The sequence below is a fragment of the Acipenser ruthenus genome, chromosome 4 (genome assembly GCF_902713425.1).
Source record: "Acipenser ruthenus chromosome 4, fAciRut3.2 maternal haplotype, whole genome shotgun sequence".
NCBI lineage: Eukaryota > Metazoa > Chordata > Actinopteri > Acipenseriformes > Acipenseridae > Acipenser > Acipenser ruthenus.
Window position 1 is genome coordinate 81,190,327 of NC_081192.1, and position 19,935 is coordinate 81,210,261.

Sequence of the window (19,935 nt, forward strand, 5' to 3'; positions counted from 1 at the left end):
AGCAGAAACACCGTATTTAGAGTGAAAATTAAACAGTTTCTTATTTTTCAAAAACATAACTATAGTCTCTATAGTTTTTATTTTTTGCAAATCTGGCGCTCCAATGCCGTCAGGATATTAAAGTCATATATTTAGGAAAAGTCAAGAATGAACATGCACATGCGATTCACAACGCGAGATAACATTGGGCAGCAGTGTGGAGTAGTGGTTAGGGCTCTGGACTCTTGACCGGAGGGTTGTGGGTTCAATCCCCAGTGGGGGACACTGCTGTTGTACCCTTGAGCAAGGTACTTTACCTAGATTGCTCCAGTAAAAACCCAACTGTATAAATGGGTAATTCTTTGTAAAATAATGTGCTATCTGTATAATGTGAAATAATGTATAATGTGATATCTTGTAACAATTGTAAGTCGCCCTGGATAAGGGTGTCTGCTAAGAAATAAATAATAATAATAATAATAATAATAATTTTAAATCCAAAATGGGTCACATTGACCTGCATGGCGGTTCTAGTGTTAATCTTCATACCATTCTAAATAATCATTAAAATGATGGGATCAGATTTTTTTTTTAACCTAACCCTGCCTTAGTTTAAGGTTGATGTAAATAGCCTCTTTTTTTAATTATTATTATTTTATGATCAAAGCACATCAAATTGATTGAGATCGAGGCAGAGTTGCTAATCTTCTCGAAGAAGCAATACGTATATTAAGCCCGCCACAGAATAATGCTGCTGGAGAGCCATTAAATCCTGCTCCATCGCCAGCATCCACCCTTTTTAGACTGGAGTCAAGATCATCCGGATCAAATAACACGCTCAATTCAAGACTGGGTTCCTCTACCGGCAGTGGGGGGACTGGATCAGCGTCAGGTAAATAAATAAATCCTTCTCATTTGATTGTTTCAGAGTGTGTTTGTATGGAGTCATGTGAAGTTTTGTATTACAAAGGGCGTCTGCTAAGAAATAAATAATAATAATACAATGAAAGAAAAAAAAAGTATTTTTTTATTCTCCATACATGCAGTCTGTGAGGAAGCATCACGGCTATTTCAGCCATACCCTCCAAGCAACAGGTTCCCATCATCTCTAACTATGTACAAAGGATGTACAAAATGTTTTGTACAACTATGTACAAAAGATGTAACAATATATATAAAAGTATGTTTTTTAGTAGAAATAAATGCCTACCATTAAATGCTATTCGTGCAAGCCCAAGACCAGCTTCACGCAAGTTATTTTTTTCAACGATGGTATGCATCGTATCTCTGCTGCTTAAACAGCAGAAAGTATGTCTCCAGGTATAGGGTCTTTGGTCTCTTGCAAGTCTGTTTGGGAATGGTCTGGATCTTTGAGGTCGAGATGATCGGAACCTGTTGCCTGGAGGGTATGGCTGAAATAGCCATGATACTTCCTCACGGACTGCATGAATGGAGAATACAAAAATACTTTTAATCTGCTTGTGATTTACAAAACTGATGAATTAAGAAAAAAGAAAAAAAAAATGTGTACCATAACATTAAGACTTTACTGGGGCCCCCAACATTTCCTCTGGGACCTTCAGTTTTTTTAGTTGAGAGTCCTGGACCCTCAATAGAAAAAAAGTTTGGGAGCCCTGGTATGGACATAGCCTTAGTGTTTTGTGAATTGTCTCGCGAGACTGTTCTCAAATCACTCTTCAACATACTGTACAGGGAACAGCTATATTAGAGTGATTTTAAAATATTACAAATGAAAACTTGCTACCAGGGACAGGTGGGCTGGTTATTCATATTCAGACCACAACTATCTGGAACTGGCAACCATTACAAAAAGCTGAGTATCAGGTTTCTATTAGACCCCCTGGTAATATACATTATACAGTTAAGGAAACATTCACTACAAAATGTCACCTCTTTAGACCAATTACATGCAGCTGTTCATTTAGACTGGAGTTAAACCCTCAAAATGTACTTAGACAATACAAATACTTCAGGTCATCTTGCCGACCCCTGCAGATATGAAATGGACAAAATGGCAACAAAGATATAGGCTACATTCAAAATCCAGAGCCTTATAGTGTAGTATAGCATACAGTATAATTACAAAAGAAATTCACTGTTAAAAGTAATTGAAGCTAACAGAATATTTTCATAAATCTCACACATTTTGCACTGGTGGGGGACACTGCTGCTGTACCCTTGAGCAAGGTACTTTACCTAGATTGCTCCAGTAAAAACCCAACTGTATAAATGGGTAATTGTATGTAAAAATAATGTGATATCTTGTAACAATTGTAAGTCGCCCTGGATAAGGGAGCCTGCTAAGAAATAAATAATAATAATAATAATAATAATAATAATAATAATAATAATAATAATAATAATAATAATAATAATAATAATAATAAGCTACATAGGTCTCAAATGTGCAGTTTTTTAAAAATACTGTAGCAACATGTAGGCCTATTTTTCACTTAAACATTGGGTTAAATATCCATTACACTTGCACTTCCTGCATAATTTCACCTCATCGGTGTTCACCTAAGCATGTTACTGGCTGAAAGCATGTCAGTCAATAGGGAAGGCAGCTGGTGGGTTTGGATGGGAAAGAAGCTACTGAAGGGGTGGGAACACCGCAAGCACACTAACTAAAAGCGGGTTGCATGCAGATTTCTTCTAGTGTAGTACCGTAGACTATATAACGTCTTAAAATAAAAATACATGTTTACTAGAACATGTTTCTTTCAGATGTGGACATTTGAGATACAGAAATGAAATACCCAACAGTACAACTTATGAAGCTACTGTACAATCACTTTATAATATGTATCGAACCTCTGCTTTTGTTGAACCGAAAATTCTGGTTCTGCATGTAAAACTCCTCGAGCAGCACGATTAACTGGTAATGAAACACACTGTTTGAATACAGATTCCCGTTGTTTAAAAAATGTGTTGTTTCCCTGAGTAAACTACAAGAGTGGGCCGTGATTTTAGTATTGTTTCACAATCACACTGTCAACAAACAGGAAGGACTGAACCTGACGAACACTAATCTTGGACTACATAATGTTACCTTAAGTAAGGTAGTCCAAGATTAATACTAAATCAGGATCTTTCAAAGCAGCCCATAAAACTTCCAAATGAAGATGAATTGGTAGCATATCCATACCCTAAAAATGTTTAATTATTCACTTATCAAAAATGTATGCAGCCAAATTCTTAAATCAAAAAAACCATGGCCGCTAGTTCCTGTTCTTTTATTTTACGGCTTCCATTAAATGAAACAATTCTCATACTCCAGAAAACACCAAGTGGCACATTCATCAGACACAAGAAAAACCTTCCAGAATGACACAACCAAAAAGATTATGCTTTTCAAGGTTTACTATGAAAACAGGTGCAACATATACCTCAAAATGCATGTTGACGCAGCTCCTTTCATTTGCTCTGTGTTTATAATGGCCAATAGGACCCATTCAAATAGTATGCATGCCTCATATTCCATTCCCCAAAGCGAGGCTAAAGCCTAAGACACACATGAGCGGCGCGGCACCGCTTGCGGGGAGCGAAGCAGGGCGGCGCGCGGCAATACTGCTTTGCTTGGTGGACACACATCAACGTTGTGAAGCAGCGATAAAAAAAAAAAAGAAAGATCGCCCACCACCTCCCAGCACTGTACAACAACACAATTGTTGAACCCAGAGTGAACGACCCTGTCCATCTCCAGGCATTTTTATCAGGATGTAACATTATAAAGTTCCCATATCAGAACACCACTCAGAAATATTTGCCTTTTATTAACCTAAGGATATGTATGTAAAATATGATATTTATTTTGGGATACAATGTGAAAGCCTTTTTCTACAAAGACACAGCGATTATATATCCAGCACCGCACTTAACAAGACTGGACTGTGGTGCTGTGTTATACATTGTACAGGAGCTGCTATTAATGAAAAAAGGGATCACATTTTTCGCAATTATATACACAATAAATCAGTCGGCTGGCAACTGGTTAATTACTTGACGTGTACAAATGATACAGGTTGGCAAGTAACTGGATTAATGCTGGGTGTACGCGGTTAGTATTTATTTTGGATCATCCTTGAAATTCTTATAGCTCGGGATGCTGAGAAACTTCAGCTATCAGTAGCTCCTCCATGTTGATGGATATTCGAGTTCATCAAGACATGACGTATCCCACTCCATGGACCTGATTGGCTAAACCCAGATTTGCCGCTGCGGGAAAATGTTTGAAGCAGTCGAGCAATATTTTGCCCTTGTAAAATTCTGCCGCTGCGACATTTTTCTGCAATGTCATTTTTTTGTCAATGTATGTTCACTCTAATTGAAATAAAAGGTAAGCGATATGTGCAGCATTTTGCCGCTCCCCGCTAGCGGTGCCGTGCCGCTCATGTGTGTCCGAGGCTTAAGAGGGATAAAAAGTAAACAAAAGATGGAGAATTGCAGACAAGCAAACAAATATGCCTTGACTACACGGTTTATGCTGCGTGTTCAGTGCCAGGCCGCACCAACAGTGGTTACCTCTGTGTGTACCAATTTAACACGTGCTATTGTGAGTGTGACATAATTTTTAAGATACTGTAGTCAAGTTAAATTGTTTTTACTTTGTAGCTGCAATGAGCCTTTGATGGCGATACACATAAGACATACAATTTCAAGCCTAAGTTTATATTTTACATCCGGCTTTTAACTCCAAGTTGAAACGAGCCGGACACATAAAGGCATTATAATTAATTATATTGCATTTGAAAACAGCTGAGAAAGTTACATACACTTAATACTATTTTGGGAACGAGAACAGATTAATTATTAATTGCTTGCCATTGCTAAAATATTCTTCTCAAGTGCGTGTCACTTTCTTCGCTGTTTTTTTTTTTTTTATGCCATTAGTATTTTATTAATTAAAATGCGGTTCCGGGCCGTTTCATCTCATCCCGGTTTTTACACCATCCCGCCATGAACTCCTTCCGCTATAGATATACATAACTACGTTAAACAGGGAATGGAATAGACTTCATGGCAGTTGATTGCTGCTTTAAAAGCTTTAAATCTTTAACATACACAAGCAAGAATTAAAACAAAAAAATGTAAGCCTATCCATCCCAGTATGATCAAAAAATGCCACATTAAATCTTTTCACCAGTAATCTGGCAAAACAGATGGCAACCCTATCAGTATACCCTATTCAAATTTACTATTCCCTGCCAATACAGTTGTTAAAATACAATCAAACTACCCCGTGTTAAATCTTTTTTTTTTTTTTTGAGTGATAACAAAGGGGAATGTCCTGATGAAAATGTCACTGCAAGGGGAGGGGAGGGGGTCACAAAATGTAGAACTGTGCAGTTCCCCTTGTTAAAAGTTTACAATTCGAGCACTCTTTATAGCATATGAATACTGTTTACAAAAGAATGGCACTTAGAGTTGATAGTGACTTTTTACATGATTACTTTCACATTGTAGTGTCTACACAAACCGCAACCAAGTGTGAGAAATGCACGCTGCTCAGATGTGTTAAATTGCATGTACATAGGCCTCCATGTAATACTTGGTAACATGCTTTTGTCCCGAGTTCTTAGATTTAGTTTTAATGTAAGTTTCCACTGTTGAACATGTTAAATCTGGCACAAAAGACTGCGACCACTGTAACTAACGTTAGCCGCCATGATTGTTTTGATCACCGCTTGCATCCGGTTCAAGACCCTTGTACTTGCCTACAGTGCCTTGACCAGACTGCACCCAGCTACCTCCAGACCCTCATCTCTCCCTACACCCCCACTCGACCTCTCCGCTCCGCTTGCACTAGAAGACTGGCTCTACCTCCTCTACGCTCCCCTGCCTCTAGAGCCCGCTCCTTCTCCACCCTCGCCCCGCAGTGGTGGAATGACCTTCCTACAGATGTCAGGACTGCCCAGTCCCTGACCACATTCCGGCGCCTCCTCAAGACTCACCTCTTCAGAATGCACCTGTAGAACTCCTCTGTTTTTCCCCTGGGACACATATCACCCTTCCTTAAATGCGCTTTACTTGCTCTTATCTGACCCCTATTTTACTGCATTTAATCCTGTACTTCAGAGTACTATAATCTGCCATGTGTTTAATCTGTAGTATTTTGTATTTAATTATATCCTGATGTAACTATTACTGACACTTATCTGCTGTATTATTGAATTGTATTTTGTCACACTTGTACTTGCTTGAACCAAAGTCATTGTATTCATCATTGTATTTATCTTGCTCTTAATTGTATTATTACTTGCACTGTGATTCTTGAAATGTATTTGTTTACGACTGTAAGTCGTCCTGGATAAGGGCGTCTGCTAAGAAATAAATAATAATAATAATAATAATAATAATAATAATCCTACTAGCCTTGTTCTGGATTGGCTCATGCATATTCATGAGACAAAATGAGGAGTGCTTTATGGTCACCACTTGCTTATCAGGAGATTTTAGATTAGGTTTGGCATGCCTTAGATCTTCATTTCAGGCATGTTACAAGTTGCGTTGCAGTTTTATTTACATTTATAAATCATATCAAAGTGCTATAGTTGTGTAAATTAGGCTAATGACTAGCCTAAGGAGGATGCACTAAGCTTCTGTTCATCCTTGTTTCAATGGCAAGGAAGTCTAGGCTCAAAATGTAATCTGAGCTAAACAAACATTGAAAAAGAAAAAAAAGCATGTGTGTAAACACTTCCTAAAAGCAGTGCTCTCTAGACAATTCACTACAACGTCTGGCTGAGACAACAGTGTCTGCATAAAAAAAGAGGGGCAGGTTCAAAGGGGAGAACAGAACTATTTAATAAAAGTAAGTTAAATTTAAGGCCAGATGTTTATTTATTTATTTTTTAAATCGGGATCCTCATACAGTAGGATGAAGAAACAGTTTAGTTACACATTTCTAATTTCTAGATGCTATACTACTATTTCTGTTTTAAATTTGAACATAAATGACTGACTTTAAAATAAAATCTTTTCATTCCTATTGATATTTTATAGTTTTCAAACATTTTGTAAAATGAAAAAAAAAAACCTTGATTGAGGATAGCCACAGTTTCCCTTTTCACTGCTCTTGTGCACCTTCTACACTGTGAATGAAATGTGTTTGGAGATGAAGCTTATTCACATATCCATTTCCTCCCAAATATACATGAGCCATTATATATATATATATTTCACTTTTCTTCCAAACACATACAAGACATTGGAGATTTAAAAATGAGATTACAATTAGGAATGGAGGCTTGTTCGCTGGATTTAAATCTGTATTACAGTTAAGATACAGAGGATTTAAAACAGAATTGCAAAGTGTGGCGAAATGTAAAACAAAAAAAAATGCTTACACACAAAAACCCAGGAAGAATGTGCCCGTGACCATAGGGATTTCATTGTGGAAGACAGCAAAGGAAAGAATGTACAACTTAAGTGTGCAAGTACTGTTGAGTTACTACTATACATATTTTGACAGAAAAAAAGTACGCTCATTTCATACAGCATATAAAAAACAAAAGCCCCCCCCCCCCCCCAAAAAAAAAAGATATAAAACTCAAAAATAGCTAAAAATAAGCATTGAAAAATGAAATGAACCCTAACACCCGAAACGTGTTACTGCATAAACCAGCACCTTGAACTGGTCTTTAACAGAAACCTCAATAACCAATGGGCATCAATTCAAGTTTAACTGGGAATTCTTAAAAATTAGCACAGAATATCCTTGTTTGATAAAATGTGTTTTGTTAGCAAGCGATGCAACACTGCATTACAGAACTAGGCAACACCCGAAGGTAATCTGGAAATCCGCCTCAGCTGTCCTGGGAAAGGATGAAGCAACACACTGGTAAATCAAATAGCATACGACAGGTTTACTGAAATATAACTTAATATATACATCCACTGATGGGGGGGATTAACAAAATGTGTGGTATTTTGAGGTAGCACTACACTAAATCCAGCATTTTACAAACTCAACATTGCTTTTTTTTTTTTAATTGTATTGCAATATTGCTATTGTACAACAATAAGCTAAATAATAATGTGCATCCAACATACTTGCTTCAAACACAGTCCCTATATGGTCGGGACAGTCCCTATTTCCTAGCAAATGTCCCACATCCCGATGCATAGGAAGAAAGTCCTGATATTTACACATAGAAAAAAAATCATTTATTCTGCACAGTAAAGTTAGTGAAAACCACACGCTGTGCTCTTTGTGCAGCTGACACATCTGCTGATACAAAGGGAAGAACGCTTCACTGTGTCTATGTTTACTGTCATGCTGGTCGTGTGGTGTTGAGTTGAGGGGATACGTCTATTATTATATGATAGTGTTTTTTGCTTATGACCCCTCCCATGTGTATGATGCGTATACCCCCCCCCCCCCCCCACTGTGATAAGTATAACATCATACACTAGACCTGACATGGAGCTTTTGAATTTGAAATTCATTGGAATCTTTTGTTTTAAAGTATCTCCTCTAAGCATGTTTACTACAGCTTGGCTACAACGTTGCTGCATCAATGAACAGGACAGATATTATTATTATTATTATTATTATTATTATTATTATTATTATTATTATTATTATTATAATAATAATAATAATAATAATAATAATAATAATAAATAATGACAGGGAAACGCAGATTACAGATTGTGTTTTTTTGATCCGATAATCTGTGCATTCCCAGTACACAGAAAGCAAATATACCTATTTAAGAAGCAATTTCAAACACACAGCTCAAAAAAGACATGAAATACAATGCGATGGATTAACCTCTTCATGCTATAGTAACTGCAACTTGCGTTAAAAAGGTGTCAATGGTTCTGAAAGACATTTAAAATTAGCAAGAGGCCTTTTGAATGCAAGGAGGACAAAGTGGAGGATCTCCACAGGTAACCATTAAACTGTGCTGCCTGTAAGGTTGCAGTGATACATTGGTAATACCGTTCTATTGCGATACAGAAATTGGTATCATTTGTATCGTCTGTCAAATCAATTACCGCGATATATTACAGGTTAACGGCGTAGTTGATGTTAGTAAGTCAGAGATATGTAGCACCATATAGCAATCCACACTTGGAAGCTTTCCTTACTTGTCAGTTAAAAATGTGAAGGGCTTATGGTTGCGTCTAGTACCCTTCAGAGGAAAGGACCTTTGTGTGTCATGTGACGTGTAGGACACTCCCCAGGGGAGTGACGAGCGTGTGTTTCCAACTGAGGGACTTTCGTGATACCTGAGATTTATGTTTATGCCGCCCCATGTTTCTGATTAAAGAATATTTTTACAAAAACCCACTCAAACACTTTTCCATTTTAAAAATTAAAAGTTTGATAGTAATATGAGATTGTGTGTATAAAAGGGAAAAGTAAGGACTTGTACCATAGTCATGACAGCTAGGGCTGTGAGTTTTTGCACATTTATTTGGGTTTTAGATTTTTTTTTTCTTAATACATTCACTACACACCAAGGGGTGTATTAGATAATTAATAGAAACTTATTACACGTTCATTCTATGCAATTGTATTCTATACTGGTATTGTTAAATAATACAACTAACTGTTCCTTTCTTTAAAATGATCTAAAAGAAAAAAATGTCCACATGATAATTTATCATGGTAATAAAATCGGGATAGCATCATTTTCCAACAAACAATTAAAAGGGAATCTCGGAGAACTACAATTTAAAGAGAAACTCCACTTTGATAGATGAGAGCAAAAATGCCCTGCATATATACTACAAATTTCAGCCATTATAATGCACAGCACACAGACAACTTCTACTAATAACTGGAATGAATTAGCAGTGGTTAAAGTGGTTGTTAACTCAGGCAAGCTGTGCGCTAACCATCTGGAAGAATGATTGTTTCTTCACAAGAACAGAACATTTGAAATACTAAATAAAACAAAAACATGGACTTTTTTTATATATGTCGAAGAACCTGGGGGGGGGGGGGGGATGCTGGATCAAACATTGAACAATATCCTTTCGCAATATTTGGCATCAATTAACTATGGCTAATCCACATGAAAACAATGTGTATAACATATTTCCTCTGCAGTGCAAAGTGTTCTAGCTTTGGAGAGCTGGTATGGACCCCAAGTGATAAGTGCATGGTGGTCTCAGCAGAGTTCACATTGAGCAACAGTCCACATTACAATTCCAAAGCAAGGTACGGTCCACCTGGGAGAGGCCTAGCACTGAACCTCAGTTCATTAGATGAAAACTGAGGAGCTTTGTGGGGAAGCATAAATACAGCCCCCAGCAGACTGGATAACTGCCAGTGATATTAGTCTCAGGAGCACTACATCCTCAAAACACCACCATAAAAGGGAACACACCACACACACACAATTTTGTGGTAGAAGCTGTTTACACGTTAAAACTAAAATCACCAGGAGCATTTTGAGCAGACAGAAATACTATTCATTTGAAGCTTAAAAGTTGTAGGAGTTCCTTCCTTTTTATTGCAAAAAAGTAGTTTAAAAAGAAAAGGCTCACATTTCAGAAAATGCCTAGTTTTTCAGCAATACTACTTTATTGAGTCAAATTAGGTCAGGTTCTTCAGAGAATGAAATGTCTCACTTCCTCAAAATGAATTCCTGTTGTCGAGCGTATAAATAGCAGGGGTTATATTAATCCAAAGCCAGTAGAGTGTTAAAATGTTTAAACAAAAATTTAGATCCCAAATAACACACAAACTGTTTAACCGACAATTACATCACATTAAAGCGTTAATATCTTGACAGCTGCACACTGTTGTAATTGAAAAGTGTTCATGAAAATCAGTAAGAAAACACTGAAAAAAGTGAAGTTGACGTTGTCACTGAAAATCTGTTTAAATGGTAAACTGTTTAATAGACTAAATGTTTTTGGAAACTGATGTACAGCCTTATTCAACCCATTATTATTTGATTGGAAAGCAGATATTTAATAGAATTCAAATAAATAACATTTTGCAAACACACTCAGACAGTCCATAATGTTTTTCAAACAACTAGCCTAAATATGTAAATAACATTCTTGAACTTCACTTTACCAGTTCTCATATGCCAACTGAAAAGCATACTCATTTGTCAATGAAGTGTGGCAAATATGTCATTTTTCTGGTACAGTAGCAGCAGAGGTGCACAGTCATACTATGCCTATAGGTGCTGAATGAAAGCCTAATTACATCCGCGGGATGACATTACCAACAGCCGAATGGACCAAATGCACAGGCATTGCTTGCACTTTATTGTCCCACTTTGTCATCTCAAAAAGGCAAAATGTATGCCCTTTGATAAAATGTCTATTAACATACATTTCTGGTTGCAATGCAAAACACAATCTCCAAATATGAACAGTACAGCATCATTGCTGACCGAACTTATTTGATTCACCGCTCTGCTGCACCTTTAACTCAACTGCAACTTTTGACAAACACAAAACCGCTAGTTTGCCTTCATTACTTTGCTTTAACAATCAACCACACAGTTATTGGATTCATTTTAAAGTTATCAAAAATAGTCTACACCAGGGATCACTATTCACCATCTAAAAATCTAAGGCTATGGACTATTACTTATTGTTTTCTTAGTGACTGTTTGACCCAAATCCACCAGATAAGGATTTCAAAAACCTGAACAAAAGGCACTTCTGCTTCTTACAGAAGATGCCTTTGCTTTTTTATCTTACAAATTAACACTGGGGGTGCAGTAATTAACATTTCTAGCATCCAAAGGCACTTAGGTCACACATGTTGTGATGACACTTATATAGGGAATCTCAGGAATCCTGTGTAGCTTGCAGTACATTCCTCAGAGGCATTCTCCCCTGCAAAGCAAGTAACCCTAGGAACAGGAGGCATTCCTTTATCATTATTAATGCGTACAGTGCTTAGTGTTTTACCAAGTGCAAGCCAGGAGACAAAACTAAATGTGGAGCTTTTTTATACTTTTGTCAATAAACTGTAATTTACTACCAGTCAGCACAATGAAAAAATATGTCACTGCATTCTACATCCACAGAATACCTCATCACAATCTCACAACAAAAGGCCAATATACAGGTTAATCAAAAACAGACCGTGTGAAATACAGTACACACAGTATACATGGGCAGCAGTGTGGAGTAGTGGTTAGGGCTCTGGACTCTTGACCAGAGGGTTGTGGGTTCAATCCCAGGTGGGGGACACTGCTGCTGTACCCTTGAGAAAGGTACTTTACCTAGATTGCTCCAGTAAAAACCCATCTGTATAAATGGGTAATTGTATGTAAAAATAATGTGATATCTTGTAACAATGGTAAGTCGCCCTGGATAAGGGAGTCTGCTAAGAAATAAATAATAATAATACATTTTAATGCAGTGCTCTTCATGCCAAGGCAAATAAGCTTGTATCAGCTGATTTTAAACAGCATTTCTGAATCACCAATAGATTAGCTACCTGTGATCAAGGAAAGTCTGGAAAGAAGGCCCAAAACCATGAAGGGCTGATTATTTGGGAATTGAGATTTATACCTAAATAGGCCAGAGTCTTCACTGTGTATGGATGTACCCAATCAGTACTGATATCAAGTGATTAGAGCAGGCGTGAATGGTCATTTACGACTGGAGTTGCCCACCCCTAGATTAAAAGGATCTTAAATTATCATCAAAAGTTTCATCAATGTCAGTCATGTGGACCATGCCAATGCAAAAGGCTACAGCAAGTGTGTTTACAATTTTTTTTTTTAAATTCACTGTTTTCACTGCTGAAAAGGGCGTTAACAGGTATAAAATAGCATGCGATTTCAGAATTGGTAAGAGCGCTGCTGTGACACATATAAAAAAAGTCTACATCGAGATAAAAAAAAGTTGGACGGGTGCCGCCATTCTTTGGAAGTAAACAACGAAACGCTCCAACGCATAATGTAAGCACAAGTACAGTTGTGTGCAATTTAACTTCTGTGTTCTACTCTTCAGTTTTAGTCTTTTAAATTTATTTGAGCAAATGAAAACAACCTGTATATTTGTTTGTTTTATTGTAAACCTGCAATGCACTTGTAAATTACCCGACAATATTAGTAGTGCACTAATAGGCCTACTGAGTATCTTTCTAAACAATGGGTTTATATTTAAACAGAGACCTTTTCAACGCTGAAACGGGAGTTACTAGGAATAAAATAGTATAAGATTTCAGAATTGCAATGTAAATTGTGCAATATATTGCAATATATATATAAAAGGGGTCCTAATAGGGCTGTGTTCGAAGGTTAATTCTCTAGCCAGGGTGTAGCGTCAGAGGGGGTCATAATATCATAGTGTATGAAAGTAACAGAATTGAAATATACAGAGGGGAATCTTAAACCATTCTCTATGTCTTCTTGGTTTCTGGTCACAGACTCACTCACTGACAAAGAATGCTTTTAGAAAGAGTCATAAACTAACTGCTGAACAAATGGCTTATCTTCACGATTGCTGAATGACAATTTTGGCTCCGCAAGCCAGACAGTTCTGGGTGCTTTGACACCTAAGACAGGAACCAGTCCATCTCATAAATCCAGCCAACAGGGGGCGAAGCCACAGACCAATTGAGAACAATGGGCTGTCTCTGAACGAGAACAACCAATGAGAAACACCCCACGTGGACTTGGGCACAGCCCAAATTAACCAATCACAGGGTGGAAGTCAGGACGACAAAACCAGCCGTGCGACTTTCAGAAACACTCGAATTTGCCCATGAGAGAGGTGGAGTTTTCCCATGCTGGAGTTTGACCATGAGAGAGCTTCTCGTGAGCTCCCCACACTAGAAGTGTGCCCCACAGAAGGAACAGCGCTCCAGGCAAGAGAAAGAAGTGAGCTTCACCCGCTAGAAGTGGCTTGGAGTTCGGAGGAACGAAATGGAAGCTAAACTGCTCTGAAGAAAGTTTCTGAATCACGGGAGCGTAAGTGCTTGAATTCACGGAAGGCAAGGAAGAACCAATGTTCTGAAGAATGGCTAAAATCAGCTTTGAAGAGAGCCATAGCTCTTTGCCCTACGAGAGACTGAAACAGTAAAGCATAGCCAGCAGCTGGACCTAAGGTCATGTACTAGCCATACAGAAGAATTGCAACAAGAACACTTCTATGAACTACATAACTCTTCAATTGCAACGCATTATCTGAACTGAGTTACGTCTGATCAACGGAACTATTTCCAGTTGGAAAACTGCCAACAACAACTATAATACTGCAAGACTTGGAGATCAACAAGCCTATCTCCATTCGAAAAGAACTATTTGTTTATTGTGAGCCTACGCAATACAATGTGTACTGCAAAGTACCGTCTTCATTGGAACTTCAGATCCAAAGAGCTGCAGTGTTCATCAACACAGATTGACTTCTTTATATGGAAATCGATAAGTATTCAACATCTCTAATATTAAATACTTTATGACTCAAGAAAGTAACTGTAGTAAATGCTATCAAGTTAGTAGATAAACTGTTCTAAAAATAGAATATAACTTCTTGTTTTAGTGTGTGTAAGAAATGTATTTTGTTTGTTGAAATGTGAAAAGGTCAAAGGAGTTGCCTCGTAAATGCAGAGAATTTCTGAGTTAATCTGAATATATAATCAACTGAGGTTGATAACATATTATTAGTTTGGTACATCACGTCTAAACTAAATAAATTAACACGGTAAAACTAATTTGCTAAATTAGGTACTGGAATGTTGGACTCCATTTTAAATGGGAAGTTGAATTAATTCTCGTGCATATTGACATGATCGATTACAATGAGAAACGGGTATTGAAAATACTAATGCAAAGTAGACACTGTGTGATAAGCCATATTTAATATTAGTATATTAACCATGTATTCTAATGATGTCATGGTCGTTGTAATCGTTTGACTATGGAATCAATGAACTGTACACCTGACGCATATCTCTAACCAATAGCCTTTCCTTTCTGTAATATTAGATTAGTTGTGCACCCCTTTTTATTCTTAAATAAACTGTTTTATATTTCTGCCATGTTGTGTGAATGTCTGTTATCGTCTAAGGTAATCCGCGTTCTACATGATCCCACTGAACTATAATGGTATGTCTCAGTTATTAACATTTGGACGTTTTTAAACAGGGCGCCTATATTTATATATTTAAATAAATTACATACCTAATTCACTACAAGGGATTCAAAGATTTTTTTAAACCTTCGAAGGTTCATCAGACGCCATTGACGCACTGTGTTTTGTTTTTTCTTCCTGTTAACAAAAACTGTTTGACAATATATACTATAAATCACACATTAAATGTCAAAAAAGTGCACATCACATAAACAAAAGTTGTTGAATTAAAACCTGCTACCAAATTATACGTAGCAACTCCATATGGTGCCACTGCCGTGTATGGAGCAGGGTATAGTATCCAATGCACTGGGGCGGTACGATTGTAGTGCTTCAGTAAAATATGTACTGAATATCTAGTGTACAAGACAGTGTAAGAGAAGTGCTATGGTAGAATATGTTTGAAAATGTTACAAAATATACGATAAACTTAATAATCTTTATTTAAAAAACTGAGCACCGTCCGCCCCCCTCCAGCTCGTATTATCCAGAAGCAAACCTTTAATTTCTTCATTCTCCATCTCGACATCAAAGTGTTGTATAGCATAAATAGTAGTGAAAGAAATGTCTCGAAACCCCTCAGCTGTTTGGGATTTTTCTGTTAAATGCCCAGACCAAAAAATAGTTGAATGCAAACTGTGCAAGTGACTCGTATCATTGAGGCATAACTAATCTCTGGGTTCACTTGACAAGCGTAAATTCATATTATTATTATTAGTATTAATATTTTTAGTAGTAGTAAAATGTGACTGATGACCTGCTTGGAACGGTGACTGTTAAATAAAGCTTTGTTTTGCCTCAGTCCTCTGCAGTTGTGCAATGCAAGCTTACTGTATGTATCGCAAACATCTTCAATTACGTGTAAATAAACAACGTGTATTTTTATTTGTATTTAAATTTTAAAAACATGATTACTGTTCTATATAACGTATTTTTAAACTACATGTGAATGTTTTATTCCATTTATATGGATTACCCGTAAAATAGGATTTTCAATCAAATATAAACAAGTAGCTATGGTGACGTCACCAGTAAATTATGCAAATGAGTACCATCGAAGGTTCCAACCTTCGAAGGTCAAAATGTACACTTTGTTGACCCTAACAAGTATAAAATGTAAAAATATAACTGTGCAGTGAATTACAATACCAAGTGATAAATGATTCTTGAGAAGGCAACAATAGCAAGTTGTGCAGTCACAGCTTTAAATGACAAACAATTCAACGTTTGCTGACAGTTTTTGAACCAATGTATTTACTTGTATAATTATTACATGAAGACAAAAACGAATGAGTCGTGTCTGACATTCCTTTTTATGGGGCCAAACTGAACAGATATCTTTATTTTCTGATTTTAAAGGAATTTAAATCAAACCAATTCTAATGATCCTGGAGCTCAGGATCAGTTTCTTGGCTGACTATCTTTAACATACAGTACAGTAGCAGATCATTGTATTTATTCTTGTCTAAGCGTTTGTATGTGTTTGTGTGATACGTACAGACGATTGGGAACTCAATGACGATTTCTATTAGAACTAATATTATGGGGGGGGGATGCATGTTGTGGCAGAAATTAAACAAATGTTCTTTCCAAGGCTGGTTTCCTTAAGCTCGTACACAAAACTGTGTCAAATTGTAGACGTTTGTTTAATAATGCTGCAAAGCTCAATATGTTTGACAGCATTGTCATGCTAAAACACCAAGCACAGCTGAGAGTCTGACTTGTATGGTTGCAGTGTTCACTTAATCAAGATATAAGGGCCCATATAATAGCCAGGGCACATCACTGCACAAGCATACTGAAGCCCTGCTAACCCCTGCAGGCTTAATGATGCACTGGTATTTCAGAATTGTCAATAACCCTGTCAAAATACTGTAGTACAGTTCCAGTGGCCCAGATAACAAATGTATTGTTAGTGTAAAGCTACTGGTTGCTTAGGCAAATTGAAGCACTTCATTCCAACTGGAAACCTGTTTGTGGGCGAGATTTGTAAAAGGTGTTTTGATCCAACTGGTTTCGATCAGGTAAATTAATCCGTCAATTACAAAAATGTGATATAATACCTCTTCCACAAATGTGAATCAATTATTATTTTTTTACCTTAATGATACAGCGTCTACCAGTGTCTTGAAGTAACTCATGCAATAGGCAGGCTTCAAAATACTATTTTAAAACCACAGGCTATATTATTGTTATTTGTTTATTTAGCAGACGACTTTATCCAAGGCGACTTACAGAGGCTAGGGTGTGTGAACTATACATCAGCTGCAGAGTCACTTACGACAATGTCTCACCCGACAGACGGAGCACAAGAAGGTAAAGTGACTTGCTCAAGGTCACACAGCGAGTCAGGGAGGGAGCTGGGATTTGAACCGGGGACCGCCTGGTTACAAGACCTTTTCTTTAACCACCGGACCACACAGCATCCATATCTGAATTACTTTTCAAAATCTGTATCAGTAGTACACAAAGCAACCCCCCCCCCCCCAGTGTTAGGAAAAGCCGATCAGATCAGTGTTTGTGCAAATGACTTCATCGTTGTGTCACAGGACCATGAGCTTTCACATTCTGATATTTGTTGCAACTTGTTCACATTGAGGATAACAGTGAAACGATCACATATGAAAAACAGCAGATCCCCACGTGTAACTAACTCTTACCTACCTACTGAAGACCACTTTAGTATAGAAAAGAATTCCACTCAAGACAGTATAAGAGTTGTACTTTGATGAAAGAGCTGCTTTCTTCCTTTTAAAACACCTGAATTTAACTTAAAGGGAAGAATCAGCTTCAAATAACTGACACACCACAAATGGATCTGATTTATAGGGTTTTATGGCATGTAGGTGTTGACTTTGTACAGAAATAACACAGCGACCTTCACAAATGCAAACTGACTGCTCCTCCTTACAAAGGTTAATATTACCCTTATGTTCAAGCAATACATTGACACGCATTCCCCCACCATACCAAATCCATGTCATTTTATGAGGAAGTGCATTTATGAAAATTAAAAAGAAAAAACACACAACTACTCAAACAGCAAACCTGCAGCAAACGACTAGTTCTAGAAAAGCAGTCTAGTTGCTCTTCACTTTCCTAAATTCACCTGGCATTCTTGCTATTTTCAACAATTTCCACAAAAAATAAATACATATTTTGACTACTCAGCAGATGTACAATTCAAACTATATATATATATATATATATATATATATATATATTTACAATGACAGACACACTTCCCTGTATTGCCCTCAGATCTGTCAATATTAGAAATGTCACACTGTGTACATATTTTCCACCCATGTTAAAACAAACAGTACACTACAATACAAAGTTGTGATATTGTCTAGTTAGTTTTATACATCTACAGCATAGTTTCATTTGTTCTTTTCAAGTGCTTCGGTCATGTTTTATATTAAAAACATGCCATGTGTCAGTCAACAAATATGTAAAAATCAGTTAAACATTCATTTAACTTTTTTTATATACTGTTTACATCATAGTGACCATTGTGGAATAAAAAAAACACTGAACTTATCTTACTTAGTCCCACTAGTAATGTACTGTGTATCTGCAATCCTGCGAATACCATACAAAATACTATGTGATACAACAGTTGTGCAAGTTTGATCAGTTACCATATCATAAACATTTAAAAAGTGTCATTCATTTGCAGCCACTTGAGTGTGATTAACACCTAAAATAAGCTAAACTGAAACCAAAGAGAGATTTGTCTGACTTTAATAATGCGTACTACCTCTGCACTCCATAAAATACCAGGACATTTCTCTAGTTCTATGGTAGGGAGGGCATGTCAACTAAAAGAGCCTGGCAGAGAAAAACTCAGAACATCCGATTCTTGGGATAAGAAACCATGACAGCCAATGTACATAATGGGGTTAAGCTCTGGTAGAAAGGGACAAGGTAATGAACAGCTTGTAAAAACACAGGATGCTCTGCCAACTAACTATGCAGACCAACAGGCAGAAACAACTGTACACCTACACTTCAGACCGTTACGACATCCAGAAACAGTTTATACAGCACTATCGGGATACAATAAGAAAATCTGCACCTAGCAAAACTAACACAGCGCTTTTCAGCTTACCTCAAAACTGAGTCTGACGGTAGACAAATGAGATACCAAAAGGGTGTTTTCATGCAACCTTTAATTATTGTAGGTTTCTTGTTGAAACACACATTTTGGCCTCTAGATGTGTTCTACTTTACCTGTACTTTACATATTTTGACCAATCGCTAGGTGTACAGTACAGTTCAACAAACAATAGACAAACGGGTAAGGTATTTTAATACAAAAAATAAACAAATACAGGTTTATAGGTAAGGAAGGCATCTTATGAACACACATACAATTCGTTTAAATGTTGCAAATGTGCAGTTTCTGTTAACTGACAGACTTCAAAATTGCACTTAACCCTCCTCTGCTTAGCCTTTAAAACTTCAGGCGCTGAATGTCAGTTATAGACTGCAAAATGTACCTACTAGACTGAAGTAATCATTTGGTTCCACATAATGCTGCACCAGTGTTTTTTTTTTTTTTTTTTTTTTTTTATTAACAATTAAATATTTCAGAAAGGGCACTAGTTACTGAACTAATATATCAAACTTTGAAAACGCATAAGACCCTGACCCCCCCCCCCCCCCCCGAAACGAAAAAGTCAGAAGCGTTTGCTTTATTATTATTAATAATAATAATAACAAAAACAAACGTGCACAGCATTTCACTACTGATGTATTTTTACCATCTATGTTGTTAAAACAAATTCTCAATTATGTCAACAAAAACTAATAAAATAATAAAACCAAGCCTGCGCCTTTAAGAAAAGAACCAGATCG

At 37.0% G+C, this 19,935-nt stretch overlaps 1 protein-coding gene across 3 annotated transcripts in view; it reads right to left on the minus strand.

Moving 5' to 3' along the window:
• LOC117400440 (ubiquitin-conjugating enzyme E2 E1) overlaps positions 1–19,935 on the minus strand; it is a 34,460-nt gene that overhangs the window by 12,643 nt on the left and 1,882 nt on the right. The gene's annotated exons all lie outside the window — the stretch shown is intronic.